Raw genomic sequence first — 16,926 nt, forward strand, 5'->3', positions numbered from 1 at the left:
CTTGCAGATTGAGCCCCCTCCTCTCCGGTCAGCCACTACCGCTCTCCTGGTTCTGTCTGAGTAACACCCGTGCTGCTGTTCCTGCCATGTCCATCACTTGAACGCCATTGGCAGTGTGCCAATGACGTCAACTGGGCCTTTCCATCTTTCCGTTCCTAACCCATTTGCTGATTGCCCCAGCTGGAGAGGGTATGGAAGGCTGCTACTTGCTGCTGCCCGAGCCACCTTCTCTTATGCCTTTGCAACTCCAGCAGCAATTCTTCTGTGGCCCGGGCTGGATCCTTCGCCCTGGTTCAGTGTGGGGATTCAATGATCTGCTCCATGCTGGTCTGTTCCGCTTGCTGACAACTGGCCATGCCGTCCATCATTGAACTTCCATTGGTGGCTCATCAGCTACCCAAACTCAACTAATCCTCCATCCCGAGCTATTAGACGGAGGGCTGCTCCTAGATGTTCTGTGCTGGCAAATGAATACATCCTTGCCTCTTCCACCATTGGACCTTCGTGTCAGTCTACCAGTGACCGTATCTTGGCCCCTCTCGCTCTATGATCGCTCTGATCTCTGTTAGAGCTCAGTGTCTGTTCCTTGGAGGTATGTGCCACTGCACATCAGTAATGACGCTGCCACTTCCATGTTTGGGCCTCCTAACTATGCTGCTGCCTCTTCCATGATTCGACTTTGCTACTCACTGTCTAAAGTGGGGAGGTACTTGTCTATTTAGTGAGCTGTCAGTAGCATCTGGTTCCAGTGTTTCCAAGGACAATGACTATCCTTGTAAAAAAGGTTGCCAAGCTAACTGGCTTCCCCGTATCTGATCTCAATACCATGTTGAGCAAACCCTTTCACTTTTGTTTAATAGTTATCTTTAAATGTTAGTTTGATTTTTGATATGCGTTCCATTTTAAACATTTGTAAAAATTAATCATGCCATCCCTCCTCCTTATTTGTCTTAAAACATTGAGCTCTTCAGAGCATAGTACAAAAGGGCACCTGTTAGCGCATTTCAATGCAGTAATACCACGTGTGTGCAGCTGCTGAATTGCAGTGAGCCTTGCACTATTCTCAGTAGCACACCACATTTTCACTCAAGTTTCTAAAACAATTAGCTTTTTTCTTGCTTAACAGCCGCCTAATAATGCAGTGAGATGTGATTTCAGAAGTATGTCAGACCCAACGGTAATTAAGCAGACTGAGCAACTCACTCAAACCTTCAGGGATGTCATCCTGGACACTATTGAGATGACAATATAGTTTGATAGAATTTTAGATGGTTCAGCATGCGGGAGAGTGAAGTTACTCCTATTGATAACATGTACCTCACTCATAATCAAGAATCAATATGACATTCACTTATGGGTGTAAGTTATGAAGGTCTTTACTGGATTACAACTCATCGATTTCCTTTAAAGTAAAATTATGGTTGGTACTTATTAGACCAACTATATCTATGGGGAGGCTTGGATCTCAAGTATTTATTGATGTTGTATTTCATAAGATCATACAGAACAGAATGACAGGGAAATGTATTTATGGAGAACTGTAATGTCACGGTCCGAGTGTACGATGAGTCTGACGTAAACCCAAACCTTCTTTCATCATAGGAAGTGATATTAATATCTTAGGCTTATATTTACAACCCCTGTGCACACCAAAGGGTAACTTTTTTTGACGCCCCGGCAGCACAGTCTGCAGAACCATATCTACAAGGCCATGCAAAGCCACTTTGCATGCGTTTTCATGGCCTCATAGATATCGAGTAAGGCAAGGCAGCTCAAGTCACTGTATGGCCTTACGCTGCACCAGAGAGGCGTTCCATGGGCGGCACTGTGGTGGGTTTTTCCATGCAACACCCATGGGTTTTGACGCATTCCCAGATTTACAAGGACTTGTGAACCTGGGACTGTGTCAAAATCTTACGCCTTCCCCAGGGGAGGCATAACAAGAGGAAATATCTTTATTTCAATTGCTTTTGCAGACAGGGATCTGTATTGTTAGTAGTTCCCAGTGTGCAAAAGCAATACTGGCTCTCGCAGGAGGAGGGGAGTTGACTGGGACCCAGGGGCCTTCAGGCTCCCTCCGTGGTCCCCATTGCACACTGACTATAGAGAATTAGGGTCACATATATGCCTCCTCCCTGGGCCGAATTTGGGCCCAGGGACCCCATCCCCCGGGCCCAGACGTTTATAATTTATTTATGTTTTGTGGAAGGAGGGGCTGCGTGGCCCCCCTCCCCAGCCAATTTTGACCCCATTCCAAGGGCCCAGCCATCATTGCGCGCCACAGCAACACCCATTGCATTTTGACGCTGCCCAGATTTACGAGTTTTCATAAACCTGAGGCAGCGCCAAAATCTAACGCCACCCCAAGGGTGCTTTTTCTATGTGTGCTGCATTCTGCAGCATGCATAGAAGGAGCAAAATGCCAGAAATGATTGTTTATGTGCAGGAAGGTGTCCCTGCACATAAACAATCATTTGAAAATGATGCTTTGGCACTTCGGTGTGTGCTGCAGAATGCCAAATCGCCATTAGTGATTGTTTATGTGCAGGAAGGGACACCTTCCCACACATAAACAATCATACCCTTGGACGATGGTGCAAGAATGCCTGCCTTGGCGCTGGCAGCTAAATTTAGTACCAGCACAGGGGATAACACAGGGTTGTGCAGGATTCAATTAAAAACGGTGCATCCCTGCGTTGTGAAAATGATGGGACGCAATGCTGCCAATTTTGGGCCCAAGTGTGGGCTGGACAGGTCATCCTGCCAGGATGCCTGGGGGCAGAGCTATGCCCTTCGCCACTTGTACTTCAAGGGGCTTGCGACCTGTACATACAAACAAACCTGACACTAGCCTTTTGTCACCCCAGATGTCTTGGAGCCTTGACAGAACCAGATGTGGGGTACAACAGGGTCTCCCCACACACACAAAGGCTGGCACCAGGTATAAATATTTGACCCTCAGTCCATCTCTTCATAACACTCCTGAGCCTGTGGACATTACAGAAAAAAGACTGTCCTGCTGCCAAAGGACTGCCCTGCTGCCATAGGACTGCTTTGCTGAGTGAGAAGAAACACTGGACTTTCTTGCCTTCAAACCTGACTTACCGGAGGGACTCCAAGGGTCAGTTAGCTGACCTCCTTTTTGAACTACTGGGCATATCAAGCTCTGAGACCCCCCTTACAATGACGCAGCTGACCAGCTCTAGGGTGACCTGCAGCTAGACATGTCTGAGCTCTGCTGGAGTCGTTTCCTGATCCCCAGGAGGTGCCCCATGTCCTGGGCCCTTAGCTGACATCAGTCTGAGCTCCTTCTGAGAAGAAAAGGTGAAAACCTAAGGTTTGGGCTCTTCGTGAGTGTGAACGGGCCTGTCGGCACCTGTGAGTCCTGTTCTTAGCGTCACAGTGACAACCAGTGTCAACCAGCAAAGCAAGATCTGCACTCCATGACAGCCTGTGATGACCACCAATGTGGCAGCCCAAGATGCTCGACCTGCTTTTTGCTCTACAGCGAACACCGTCTGCAACAGTTTCCCTGCTCCTTACAGTGGAACTCTTCACATTGGGCTTTGAGAAGGTAGGTTTTTCAGTGGGACTAACCTGGCCCCTGTAACCACCCCATTTTGGCCTGCTTAAATTTGTGACTTTCCCTGGTCTAGCACGACCAGATAACCGCAAGTGGTGCTTTGTGCTTCTAGGCACAATTCGCACTGCAGACTTTACAATTGCATATCTCCAGTTCTAATAATGGATTTTTGTTGTTCTGGTTTCATTTTATTTATTAAAATTTGATGTATTTTTCTAAGTTGGTTTGGAAGATTTTTTTGTTTTGTGCTTTCTACTTTATTACTGTTTGTGTGTTGCATAAATACATACACTTTGCCCCAAAGCCGGGCTGCTTTGTGCCACACTACATGGGGGTTAAACACAAACTAATATAGTGACTTACGTGGTTCACCCTGAAAAGGATTGTGGTTGTTGCCTGACAGGGGCTTCCACCCCCCCCGAACCAATAATGGAAGAAAGAAAGTAAAAGTGCATGTAAGATTCTGGGGTAAAGACATTTCTTCTTCAAAGCTCTTTATCATGGTGCACATATCCTAAGTGGGGTTTGCCTTCACAATTAAGATGACAGAAGAAATCTGTGGACCCTCTTTTCAATATTAATCAGCCATGCTCTCAATTTGTTGCTCCTGGTATTATCTGTGACCTGAGATGTTATTAGTGTGAAGGGGGAGGGGCACAGCTTTAGGGAGGGACAGGATTCTAAGTTCTAGCACCACAGCTTACTGCATACACAGTTATGGATAAGTTCTCCATTACACAAATAAATTCTGGACTATTTTAACTATTCAGTCGAAACAAATTTAAGGAAACAGAGAAGAGAATATAACCTATTTCTCAAAGGTTACGGTTCTCATTTCAGTCTCCGACTTAGACTGTGTGGGAACTGTAGTGTAAAATAATGCTGCACTCTATTGCTGGGAGCAATAAAAGCCAGGGACTCCTGAGTAATGCATCACATTTCTGAAATCTCATTCGTGTCAGCTATGGTCCTTTCCAACAGGGCTGACTGCAACTAGGTTAAAGTGTCACCTAAATGCAATTTGTGACTATTTACTCAAGTCTGTGAAATAAATTCACAGGAACTGTAGCAAGGAAAAGTAAACCTGACTTTCTCATTTTTGTAGTGCAGAGAGGGCATCTCATTCAATCCCTTCTTGCATTTATTGACTGAAATACAAATCACTGCTACTGGCAGGCTCTTTGAAGCCTCCATCCTGAATGGATGGATGAGTGGGTGATGGGATGTGGTGATGGGAGGGGGAGGGTTCCCGTTCTTCCTATTACAGGCTCCTCCACACATTCATCAGATCATTTCTACCAGCAGTAAGAAGTGTCCTCAGCATTTATTCTTTTTTGTGTATGTTAGGTTATGTTATTTTATTTATGTTATGTTATGTTATGTTATGTTATGTTATGCTATGTTAACACCTCTGCAGGCGCTGGGATCTCCTCACGCAGAACTCAATGAGCGATGTTAAAGTACAGGCTAAGAACTGAAACAAACTGCATAAGTGAGAGTACTAGCCGAATTATAGAGAAATCACTTCAATTACATCACATTTCAAACATGGTATCCAAATGCAGGAAGAATATTTAGGATGGCAAGTCAAGCATAGGCAAAAGTGAATCTCAATAATATTATTTTTTAGGAGCATTTACTTAATGAATTTTCACTACAGGAGAATATATATTAGAGAACCAGTGCTAGAAACTCTGTGGTTATTTTACATTGCACTTTTCATACCCCATGCACATTTTCAATCTTAAGTAGTTCGATAAGACTGTACAAAAGTTTGGTAAGATTAGATTCAGCTATATTGGCTCAATCCTGTAGGGTTTCATGGAGATCGGTCAAGGGGCCTTAATGTTGTTGGAAATATAAATGAAAGAATATTCATTATTAAACAAAATCATTTAGGCATTCTTTATAACATTGGCAGTAAATTCCACTTACCCTCGCGGTGACGGCCGCCAACATACTGCCGCGGTAGCGGATATCCGTTCGCCATATTATGACACACACACACCAATCTGACAGAATACTGCCACATACACAGATCCACCAGCCCAAAGGTCAGTGGTAAAGTGTCGGTACCAACAACCATACCGTTACGCCAACAAAACAACGCCCACCACATTATGACCCACAGATCACCACAGCGGACATTCAACTGCGGTAAACCATTGGCAATACACACCGGCACGCTCAGAATGGACACCCAAATACAAAACAACACTACATTGGCCAAAACCAAATTCACACACCTGACACTGACACACACACCACACACACCCACCCGCAGCACCATAAAACACACACCCACATTACCCACATCCCTTTACGAACAACAATTATTGCCACCCAGGCTGAAACCAAGACCACTGAGACAACTACACACACTCACCACAAACACCCACACATCCGTCACACACCCCACATCCCTCACCCCACCACATTACTCAACACCCTCCCACTAACACACACCACACAACACCCATGTACCAACTAAGGCATCCTCGTTTCACTGATGAGGAGTTGCGGGTCATGACGGAGGAAATAGTGAGGGTAGAGCCACAGATGTTTGGAGCACAGGTACAGCAAAATTCCATTGCCAGGAAGATGGAGCTATGGTGGAGAATCATGGACAGGGTGACTGCCGTGGGACAGCATCCAAGAACAAGGGACGGCATCAGGAAGAGGTGAAACGACCTACGTGGAAGGTATGTTCCGTGGCAGCAAGGCACCAGTTCGCCATACAGAGGACTGGCAGTGGACCCCCACCTCCTCCTCCCTCACAGCTCACAGCATGGGAGAAGCAAGTCTTGGCAATACTGCATCCTGAGGAACTCACTGGAGTTGCCGGAGGACTGGACACTAGTGATTCAATATTTACTACTTATCACCCTCTATACCTGCATGCCATGACACCCCCTCACCCCCATCACTCCACTGTATCCACACACTGCACCTACACATATGACTAACATAAATGCCTAGCCCTGCATGCTATACAAATGCATGGACACCCATCACAAAAGCATGCACAGCATGGAGAAATAAGAAGCCCACAATACATCGCCATACACAAACAAAGGTGGGAGGGCAACCGCAACGATAAAGGGGAAGCCAGGGATGTACAATTTGTCACAGACATGAGACATAATACATCACTTACATCCCCATAGGTGCACCAGCCAATCTCAGCGAAGAGGAGGTGCCACGTCTAATCAGTCCCCCAACAGAAGATGCCCTCAGTGATGACAGTAACTCTGGACTTCAGGATCTGGATGAACTACCTGGCCCATCAAGGACCACTGCTCAGTCGGACACCCCAGCCCACTCACAGTCCACCACAGAGCCTCCCTCATCAGTTTCCAACACCACAACACCCACCCAACATCCCGCACCTCTGTCCCCAGGACATGTCAATCAGCAGTGTACCCACCTGTACAGGGACCCGAGTCCACACCTCACCCACAAGACAATCAGGGTCCTGGGGTCAGTGGGCACACCATTCAGGGGACAGAAGCGTAGGGGTACAGGGACACTGGGAGGACCGCTGTGCACCAGGGGGAGGACATGCCCAGGGAACCGACTCTCCAAGAGGCACTCATTAATGTCCCGGGGGCGTACCAACAATCCCAGGAAAAGATGGACCAGATCCTTACCAACATGCAGGAGAACAAGCGGCTGCAGGAGGAACACCATCAGGAGATCAGGGAGGATTTGCAGGCCCTCAACACCACCATGATCTCCATAGCAGGGGTGCTGGCAGACTTGGCCAACATCATGAGGAAATGGACAGCACGCCAGCCAGCTCCTACCACTAGCCAGCCTACTGACCAGCCCTCCAATTCCACTGCAGCTAGTGGGCAGGAGGCTCTGCCACAGGGCCCACAGGCCACCAGCACCCCTCCCCCTGCAGAAGGTGAACCACCCCGCAAACATTTCCTGCGACCCAGACAGAAGCCAGAGACACTTGCCAAGACCAAGACCACCACCAGGAAATAAAACCTTCCTGAATGTCCCCCTTGTGTCCCACCTTGTCACCTTGTCCACTTTGAACTGCCTTTGCTCCTCTCCCTATGGTCTTTGGACACTGGACCTGCGCTACAAACAGAATGGAACCCTACCGTGGACTTTTCTCTACCATCACCCCATTCCATTGCGGTTTCCCATCAATTATTTGCATTACAATAAACACCATTGAACATAACTTGACTGATAGTGTTTAATGAGATGAAAATGTTCATTTATGGTAACAGTCACATCATGTGCAAATGATCTGAAAACTGTGATAGCATACAATTAATGACCTGTAGCTGTCTGTAGTCATCACATCAGTACACTGTTGTAAAATCACCAACATCTGCAAAATGAGAAGCCATTGGAGACAGTAAGTACAGATGCAAAGGAAGTGAATGCCATCCTGCTACAGCCCCACAGATAAAACAATAGTCAGAGGAATGGTTAGTTACACTGTCTCATCTGTGTGTCATTGGAAGTATTGACGTATAACTGATGTTCTGTTGTCCACATCCTCATCCTCTGCCTCCTCATCCTCACTGTCATCAGGGTCCACTGCTGCCACAGGGGCATTTCCAGTCTCATCCTACTGCAGATAAAGCACATGTCGCCTGAGGGCCAGGTTGAGCAACATGCATCATGCCACTACTATCTGGCAGACCTTCTAGGGTGAGTAGCACAGGTATCCACCTGTCAGATGCAGGCATCTGAACCTGGCCTTCAGGAGGACGAATGTCCTTTCGATAATTCTCCTGGTTCATCCATGTTCATCATTGTAACGATTCTCAGCCCCTGTCCTGGCATTCCTCACAGGGGTCAGAAGCCACAATAGGTTTGGGTAGCCTGAGTCACCTGCAAGTTTTGAGGTAAAAACATTAGCCTTACACAATGATATGGGTTTAACACCAGAAGGCATACACTGACATACATTGGGTGGGCAGTGAGGCTCACCTATTAGTCACACTCTGTGCCTCTGTAGTTGTGCCATCAGCTGTGGGATGCTGCTATTCCTCAGAACAAAGGCATCATGCACCGACCCAGGATACTTGGCAGTGATGTGGGAGATGTACTGGTCCGCCAGGCACACCATTTGCACACTGAGTGAGTGGAAACTCTTCCAATTCCTAAACACCTGTTCCTTCTGGCAGGGGGGACAAATGCAATATGTGTTCTATCAATCGCCCTAACAATATTTGGCATATGTCCCATTGCATAGAATCCTGCCTTCACAGTGGTCAACTCTTCCACCTGGGGGAAAGTGATGTACCTGCACATGTGTTTCACCAAGGCAGACACAAACCATTGCCAGCACGTTTGAAAACATTGGCTGTGACTTTGCTGCTGCCAAGCCCACCATCACTTGCAAAGAACCAGTTGCAAGGACATAGAGCACTGATTTGCACAAGGGGATCCCAGTGGGATGACGGATAGCTGATATCAGATCAGGCTCCAATTGGGCACACAGCTCTATGATTGTGGATCTGTCCAGTCTCTAGGTGAGTATTATGTTCCTGTCCTCCAGTGTAGCCAAGCCCAGAAGGGGTCTGTACATGGGGGCTTTTCGCCTCCTCCTATTCACCTGCAGTGGTAGATATCTAAGGTACACAAGAGTGAGTAGGCTGTCACATTTTGAACAATGGAACCACCACCTCAGTGTACATAGAGCATTAATGTGATGGGACAGTAGGAATGGCAATGTACATGCAAACATCAGCAATGACGCAGTTATGGATTATCTGAATGTTGTCCACCACCATTAAATGGCGACCGCCTGTCCTGTATGTATGGACAGGTGAAAGTGAGGTAACTCTGCCGACATTGGGCGTCGTGGCAGAAGGTGGCCTCGTACCATCGTGAAATTCCTCATTGGCTAATATGGAGCTCTCTGGAGTACAGTGGCCAATGGGGATCAGCAGCAGCGGTGACGGTGTACACCGCCGTAGACATGACTGCCATTTTCTATCTAAATCCTCACTTGATTCCTAACTTTCCATAGGACAATGCCTACACTGCATGTGCTGCTGTGACCTGTGTCTGGAACCTGTGAACCAATGCCTTCACTTTGGAGGAGTTGGAGCATTTGGTGGAAGGGGTCCTACCACAGTATGGACTGATGTATGGGCCTCCAGACCAACAGGTGAGTACAACTTGGGCACGATGCATGTGCCAAGGTTGCATGGAGATGTGTGTGCAAGCATTGTGTAATTTGGGGGGGTGGTATGTCTGTAGGCAGTGTACATGGTGGGAGCCGGGTGATGTGTGTGCCAATGGAGATGGAAATGGGATTTGTGGGCCATATGTGTGACTGGCTGGATTATATGTGTAAAGGTGTCCTTCAGTCTGCATTACCTCTGCAGGTCAGCGCCCATCAGAAGAAGAGATTGTGGCATGCCATTGCCAAGGATGTGCGGACCCTGGGGGTCTACAGCAGGTGGAGCATCCACTGTCAGAAAAGGTGGGAGGACCTGAGACTCTGGGCATGGAAGACCGCAGAGGCCCAGCTGGGGATGGCCTCCCAACAAGGAAGGGGTGCCTGTCGGAACCTGACCCCCTGATGGCTAGCATACTGGCGGTGGCCTACCCAGAGATGGATGGGCACTTGAGGGCATCACTGCAGCCACAAGGGAGTGAGTACAGTGGCCGTAAATACAATCATTGGTAGGTGGCATGGGATCCGGGTGGTGGTTGTGAGTGAGAGGGTGCCCCTTAATGCCAGGTCAGACATTGCAGCGTGACCCATCTCAAGGGTAATGGGTGTATAGCAAATTCAGGAAACCTAGCTAGGTTTTATTCCATGTCAGACAGGGCTTAGCGGGTCCCAGGAGGGCTGCAGTTGGTGGTGTTTGGCCCTCATCTTGCTGTGGCACTTAGCCAATTGATTACCAGTGTGGTGCATAGTGCTCAATCCTTAGCCCTGTGTGTGATGGTAATGTGAATGCCAACTCTGGTGTTGGTGCTGTAATTGACCCAGTGTTCCCTTAGTCTCTCTCCCCCCCTTTTTTCTTCTGTCATCCTGTCCATGTGTGCATTAGCATCATCTGGCGGAGGAGCAGGGGCACTGGCGACTGAGGGAGCTGCATCCCACATGACCCAGGAGGCAGAGTCCACTGACGCTGAGGGAACCAGTGGGACAGATGACGAGGGGAGCAGGAGGTGATAACACTGACTCTAATTCCTCCTCCGATGGGAGCTCCCTGGTGGTGACGGACACCTCTGGGACCAACGCAGCTCCAGGTACAGCCGCCAACCCCCATACCAGTACCGCCCTCGCAGTAGCCCCTCACTGAGTTGCCCGTGCCTGCTCACCCAGGAGGGTGGGCATCTCCTTCGCCCCAAGCCCCTTAGACCCTGACCCAGTGAGTTCTGCTTCCCTGATTGAGGAGGCTATTGACCTCCTGAGAACCATCTCTGTAGCGCAGTCAACCATAGTGAATGCCATCCAGGGGCTGGCATCCCACACACAGCAATGCAATGCATTCCTGGAGGGCATCCACAGTGGATTGGTGGCCTAACAGAGATCGTTCCAGGCTCTGGCCTCCTCTCTGATGAAAGCCATTGTCCCTGTTCCTACCGTCCCTCCTCCAACTACCACTTCCCAGTCCCAGTCTCCTCAACTCCAACCCATCCCATGCACACATACAGACAAGCATGCACACAAAACATCAGACAAGAGTAACATAGTCAAACACAGGCAGACACTTCAGGACACAAGCACTCACACAAACACCAGACAGTTGCACACACAACAACATCCACTGCCTCCACTGTCTCCCCCTCCTCTTCCTCCCTCACAATCACATCTGCACTCACAACTGCATGCACTGCTTCAACAGCCAGCACCACCATCACCAGACTACGCAACACACACACACCTCACTAGCAGACACCTCCACAACATCCATCCACATGTCCCCTATGTCCTCTCCCACCCTGTCTGCCCCCCTCCTAAGGGACACAAATCCACGCACACAGACACCCAACAGCTATCCACCTCACATTGGCACACTGCTCATGCACCTGCACCCAAGTCCAGCAGACATACTCTTCCAACAACCACTCCCTCAACCTCCACTCCCATCCCTCCTCCCTCATCCCACCCCACTGTCCCTAAGAAGCTTTTCTCTGCCCAACTTGACCACTTCACTCCTCTTCCACCCTCCGTCCTGCCAGTAAGAGCAGGGTCCCAAAGACCCAGCCCAGCACCTCAGCCAAACAGTCCACAGGTGCAGTGGATGCACCTCCTAGTCGTGGAGGCAAGAAGCTGCAGGATACCAAGTGAAGGATCCCACTCCACCAGCCAGGAAAGGGAAGGATCCCACTCCACCAGCCAGGAAAGGGAAGGATCCCACTCTACCAGCCAGGAAAGGGAAGGATCCCCCCACCCCACCAGCCAAGAAAGGGAAGGATCCCACTCCACCAGCTAGGAAGGGTAAGTTTCCCACTAAACCACCAATGACAGCAGCAGCTCCCACTCAACTACTAATGACAGTAATGATTCCCACTCAACCACCAATGGAAGGCACAATGCCCTCACCTCCAGCTGATACACAGCAGCCCTCACCTCCAGCAGAGGCTGCCCAGGGGACACCTCCCCCAGGGGAGACAATGCAGCCCTCAGCTCCAGCAGAGGCTGCCCAGGAGACACCTTCCCCAGCAGAGACAATACAGCCCTCACCTCCAGCAGAGACTACCCAGGAGACACCTCCTCCAGCAAAGACAATGCAGCCCTCACCTCCAGCAGAGGCTGCCCAGGAGACACCTCCCCCAGCAGTGACAATGCAGCCCTCACCTCCAGCAGAGGGCATGTAGGCCACCCTCCAGGGACTGTTGTACAAGGAACCCTCTCCAGAAGCAGTGGGCAAGTTGCCCACTTCAGAGACTGTGACCTTGCATTCCCCAGCATTGGGAAAAGGGCATGGAGCCCCTTCCAGAAGAAGTGGGTGAGTTCCCCACTTCAGAGACTGTGACCTTGCACTCCCCAGCATTGGGAAATGGGCATGGAGCCCTCTCTAGAACCAGTGGGCGAGTTCCCCACTTCAGCTGAGGTGCCCCCACCCCCCTTCCCACTGAGGTGCCAGCCCACTTCCAACATGTTGCACCTACACAGTTTGCTGCGGTGAATGTCAGGATCAAGTTGGGGCTTGGATGCTGCCCTGTGGCTGTGTGTGCCTTTTGTACTTTGGACTGGGCATTGGCCCTTTCTGGACAATGGTTCATGTATAATATTTGTCACTTCATTACTAATGGTGGTTGTTGTCATGCGAATACATTTTCAATTCTGCCTTACTGTTGTCCTTGCATTTTTATGACATGTGTCCTGTGACATTGTTTTTCGTCTGCAGCTGGTTGTGTTTATGGTGTGTGTGTGAATGGTGTGTGTTGTGCGTGTGTGTGTGTCACTCTACTTTTCCTCCCTCTCTCCCTTGTGATCTAGGTGGCTGTACTCACCATTGTTGTCTTCGTCACCGTTGGTGTTCCAGGTGGAGCATGGCATATAAAAGCATTGGGAAGACCTGCAGTGCCGAATCCATGGTGGCATTGATCTTCTCTGTGTCTCTAATGGTGAGTCTTTGGTCTTCTGTGTTGTGTTTCTGCCAGGATTTTGACGGCGTTGGTACCGCCCCGGAAATAGTGGCGGTGTGCTGTGTCATAATATGGTGGGAGGTACCTTGCCTTCCGCCTGGCTGTTGATGGCTACTGCCGTGGTCAGTGGTATTTACACCGTGGCGGTTGGTGTGGTACATTGGCTTTCTATGGGAGTTATCACCGCCATGGTCATAATTTGGCGGTAATTACCGCCAGCCTGTTGGCGGTATAACTGCCACTTTATCACTCACCGCCAATGTCATAATGATCACCATAGTGTTTTGTGATGGTTTGTGTTGGAAGCAGCACATTCTGGGTGGCTGCAGTAGTGCCCCAGTCAGGCAGAACCTACCATTCCTATCAGGAGTGGGTGATTACACTCACTGTATACCCCTGGGTAGCTTTGCACTGAGTAGTCAGGCTTATCACAGTGGTAAATGTGTAAAGCATTGGTATAACACTCCCACACTAAAAACACTGATCGTCACAAAAGAGACTTCACATATGTAGTATGTAAATAAAGGTTGTAGTCAACACACACATTAATTAACACAATATGAACATTGTAAACTTCTGGGCATATAGTGCACTCAGAAATATTACTAGCAGAACCAGGCCCAAACCGGGTTCAAATGAGTATGCACACTGGGGAGAGATCCTGTGTTACCCCCCTAGTACCCTTATGCAGTGTATAACATTGTTAACCCTCGGCCCACCCTGGCAATTATTATAATGCAATACCACACAGTTTAGGATGCACCTCAGATCACAACGATGTCAGAAATGTGTACACACTAGTAATGACAACACTTTTAAGCAGCACCGTGGGCCAAAGCCTCATGGGTAAAACCAATGTCAAATTTAGTATTCTGTTGGCAAGAAATCAACGTGCAAAGCAACACCGCTGGCTGATGTTATCACTAACAGGCGGTCCTCAGGCAGTCACTCCCACATGCACATACTCACTCAGCACCGGTATGTGGTGCCACGAATATGAGGCATGTTTGTATGGAACACACTCACACACACATGCATGCAGCACCATAATGCGGTGTAACTGATATCCGCCAGGACAATTGATAGCACACTGGAGACCCAGTGGCCCAATCCCTCCTCCAGCCTCCAGCTCACCCTGACTACTCCACACCCACAGGTTGGAGAGAAATCACCCTACCCGCTGATACTTAGGTGATCGCAGCCAGAGTCACACTCGGTCAAGATCCCAGGGAAGAAGGTGAGGGGTAGGTAGCAGGACTGATTAAGAGGCAGTTGGCAAGCGGGGGGTTTGGCCACCACTATGAAATTTCACCCACAAGATGCAGAGCAGAAGCGGCTTAGGACAATAGTTTGTTCAACCCAAGGATTCCAAATTTTGCCTTTTGGTACCAGCCCAGTTCTGCAAACCACCTGGGGAAGAGGTATGCAGTCTCTTGACCCACTTCCAATTGCTCTTGAAGCGTTCCTTCAGCCCAGTCAATTACTCTCACCACCCAGGCTCAGTCAGGGCAATACTACCTGGCAACACAATGTCGCCGAGCACCGGGCGAGGAGAGGGCAGGTAGTTCTCCACAAGGATGGCCCAAATGGAACTAATAATGAAGGGGAATTTAGCAGGGGAGCCTCTTGGAAGAGAGAGGCACCCCATCAGATACACGTTGATCAGAGTCGCACTCAGGCAATTCAGCCACAAAGCCTGGTGCACGTTGATCCCTGTCTCACCAGACAGTTCCGATCACACAATGAAGAGATGTCATTTCAATGCTTCCCTGGAAATCAGGCACAATGCCCGGTGTGGGTTGATACGGTCGCACCTGACAGTTCCAGTTACACGCACAGGTGCAAGTTCACCACTGCTGCATGAGATACAATGAGGCACTACTACGTGCGCGCCCTTACTTCTGAGGGATGCTCCCTGGACACCCCACACAAAGAGTGTGCAGACAGCGTGTTGCACAAGAGAGATGCAGCACATTTGACAAAGCAGGCCACGTGGGGTCCCACAGCCAGTGAATCTTTTCCCCACCAACAAGACACTTATGTGTGTTGAGGCCCCACAAGCGAGGGCCACACACCTTAGATGTGGGCAATGCTCATGAGGCACCGCAGCTGGCAATCTAGTCTCCAGGCACAGTTCTTAGTTCCGCACTTACGCTGCACTACCAGTTGCTATTCAGCAGGTGATGTGGGCACTTATGAGGGCGTTGCTCTCCAGGTGTGGGTCCCTCACATGAGGTCTTTGATGTCTCTGAGATCTCCACAAGAAAACATGGGATAAGCCAACAAGCTCTTGGAGAGTACACTCCAGGGTGCTACACAGCAGCAAGTGGTTGTCTGCCCAGGCCAGCCACTATTCAGGAAGTGTGCACAGTCCCTTCCAATGGAAGTAATCCTCCTTGTGAACAACAGTTTGCTCTAGCAGTGTACACCACACAGACCAGGTTCTCTGGTCCCACATTCCCACAAGCGTATGTCTGCCCTGCTGAAGTATGGCACCAGTAGTTATTCTGTAGTGTGCCTCTGAAGTTAGGGGTGATTCAGAGTTTCTGCATTTGAACCAGAGATGTCTCTCCTAAATTTCAGTCATGTCTGTCGTGGGGCCATGGAATGCAGATCTTCATTTTTAGTAGGGCCATGATCTGGCTCCAGAGGCCATGTGTCAAAACCTCTCCCTCCAATGTATCCAGCCAGGCCCTCATATGGCAGGGGTCTGTTTTTCAGGTTGTATGCTCAATTTGTATAGCTGTTGTTGGGGAATGCACAGATGTGCTCTCCAACCTCCAGTGTGGATTAGGCCAAGTAGAAAGGCACACAACAAATTATAGAGCAGAGAAATGCCCACTTTCCATAATGAGCATTTCTAAGCTAGGAATGCCAAACCATCTTTACCATAGGAAGGGGTTTGTCATTGTGAATCCAATGATAGGAAACATTATGATGCTGCTCAACTGCAATCCACTTTTGCAGCTTGGAATGATTCCAATCAGTCCCCCATTTGCCTTATGGGACGAGCAACCTTCAGAGGTAGGGAAAACACATGGGTATTTGTCACTACCACGGCAAAGAACACCTCTGTATACTTGCTCTGCCTTTCACCTACCACTCGCTTCACCCCATCAGGACTTACCCTTGGGGTGCCCTATTGGCAGTGAAAGGTCTCTTCAGGTTTTGCTGGGATTTAGAAAGGCCAACCTGTGCTTACATGCAATGGTGCTCACACAGGCCTGCAGTGAGAGGATGGACACATGTTTAAAACAACATGGTGCAAGTGCGCACACTCAGGCCTGCAATAGCAGGCTTAGCACATGTTTAAAAATATCCTTGATGCAAGTGCCCACCCACTGGCCTGCAATGGCAGAATGGGCATATGTTTACAACACCATGGTACAAGCGAGCACACTCAGCCCTGCAACAGCAGCTTAGCACATGTTTGAAAACACCCTTGGTGCAAGTGCGCACACACTGGTAAGCACCACTTCCTAAAATGTGTAGAAAGGGTATGCGCACTTTCACACAATACTTACAGTGGGAAGGTGCCCTGAGCCCCAAGGCCACTAAAAGAGAATCAGCCAAACCTACGAGAAGAGCCGATCTTCTAGGTAGGGAAAACCCTTGTGGTTTCTTCACTACCAAGGCATAGAACACCCATATGTACATGCCCAGCCTTTCATCTACCACTTGCTCAGCCCTTGAGGAGGTTTACTAGAGGTATTGGAAGGCCCACTCATGGTTGGCTAAGGAATGAGTCATGC

The sequence above is a fragment of the Pleurodeles waltl genome, chromosome 4_2 (assembly GCF_031143425.1).
Source record: "Pleurodeles waltl isolate 20211129_DDA chromosome 4_2, aPleWal1.hap1.20221129, whole genome shotgun sequence".
Lineage (NCBI taxonomy): Eukaryota > Metazoa > Chordata > Amphibia > Caudata > Salamandridae > Pleurodeles > Pleurodeles waltl.